General features: G+C 47.7%; 1 pseudogene; it reads right to left on the reverse strand.

Annotated features, from left to right (window-relative positions):
- The window catches only part of LOC107283083, a 43,913-nt pseudogene extending 43,487 nt beyond the window's left edge, over positions 1-426 (reverse strand).
- Positions 427-1,653: the final 1,227 nt, after the last annotated feature.

Consider the following 1,653-nt stretch of genomic DNA (forward strand, 5'->3'; position numbering starts at 1 on the left):
CCCCTCCTTGAGAGAAGCCAGGATGTGGCTCACCACAGGTACTGGATAGGCGTGTTGCTGTAGTGCCTTGTTTAATGTACACTTGTAATCTGCACATATACGTATATCCCCATTGGCCTTTAGAGGCGTTACTATGGGGGTTTCCCATGGACTAGAATCCACAGGTTCTAAGATGCCCTGTTGGAGCAATTTGTCCAGTTCAGCATCAATCTTACCCTTGAGAGCAAAGGGTACTCTCCTAGACTTAACCCTGATGGGTGTTACAGAAGGATCTAATTTTAATGAAACAGGAGACCCCTTATAAGATCCAAGCTCAGGGCTGAACACATCTGCAAACTCTTTGCAGACATCTGCCAGGCTTCCTGTTTGCAAATTGTGAATCCCTGTCACCTGAATTCCCAGGGCATCGAACCAATCAAGTCCAATAAGACTTGTTCGTTCACCCCCAACAACCAACACATCTAATGGACCTTCAAAATCCTTATACTGTACATTAAGGGTGGCCTCCCCCTTAACACACACTTTAGAATTCTGAAAGTCTGTGAGTATGACATTGGATGGCCTGAGTGTGACTCGAAGGCCATTGCTACTGCAAATTTTTCTGAATGTGTTGAGAGAAATAATGGAAAGTGCTGACCCCGTGTCCAATTCCATAGATACAGGAACCCCTTGCAGCCTTACTTTAAGAGATAGCTTCTTCTTTAAGGGTTTATGTGTGCCTAACCTTAAAATGTTTCTGCGCGTTGCGCAGAACCCTACCCTATTTTGGCTGGGGACCTTGGTACCTTTCAGATGCAATTCTTCTTTAGGCTGTGCCTTTTGATGGCCCAAACAGACGGATGCGATGTGGCCTTGCTTCCCGCATGCTCTGCAAATGGCTGAACGGAACCGGCACTCCACTCTTTTGTGGTGTCCTCCACACCCGAAGCAATGAAGAGTTGCTGGGGCCTTGTCTGGATGTTCCTTCTGTCTCCTTACGGCTGCCTGGTAAAGCTTATCTACCTCTTCTTCAGGATCTGCCTCCGAATCTTCCCGCACGTTCTCCTTGTGGACGGTTGTAGTCTCTGGAGGGCTTCTGGTGGGCCGCAGGTTCTTTACCGCTCCGCCTGCTGCTTCCTCTGCTGTAACCTCTCGCAGAGCATCTTGGAAAGAGACATCTTCTTTCGCAAAAAGCTTCTGCTGAACATCTCTGTTCCTTAATCCGCAAACAAATCGATCGCGCAGTCTTTCTTCTAAATCTTTAAACTCGCACGGTTTAGCTGCTCTTCTCAAAGCCGCGATAAAGTCTTTTGCAGATTCCCCTGCTCTCTGATCCCTTTGTTCAAATGTATGCCTCCAAGCAATGACAGACTGTTTTGGTTGGAAGTGGTCTTTCAGAAGTTTCTTTAAATCTGCATACGAAACAGCTTCTAGAGAGGCAGGGGATACTAGGTTTTCTGCAATCTCAAAGGCGTCCTGCCCACAAACACACAACATTGTGGCAGCCTTCAACCCATCTTCCCTTATCTGGTTTACTCGGAAGTAAGTCTCCACCCTTGCAACGTAGGACTCCCATTTCTCCGGGTGGGAGACATCGAACTCAGATAAGCGACCGATCTTCGCCATTCTTTTCAAGGGAAGGGGTCTTTCAGCCGAACTCACCCTCCAGCGACA

The sequence above is a fragment of the Protobothrops mucrosquamatus genome, unplaced genomic scaffold, assembly GCF_001527695.2.
Source record: "Protobothrops mucrosquamatus isolate PMUCROS unplaced genomic scaffold, P.Mucros_1.0 scaffold25, whole genome shotgun sequence".
Taxonomy (NCBI): Eukaryota; Metazoa; Chordata; class Lepidosauria; order Squamata; family Viperidae; genus Protobothrops; species Protobothrops mucrosquamatus.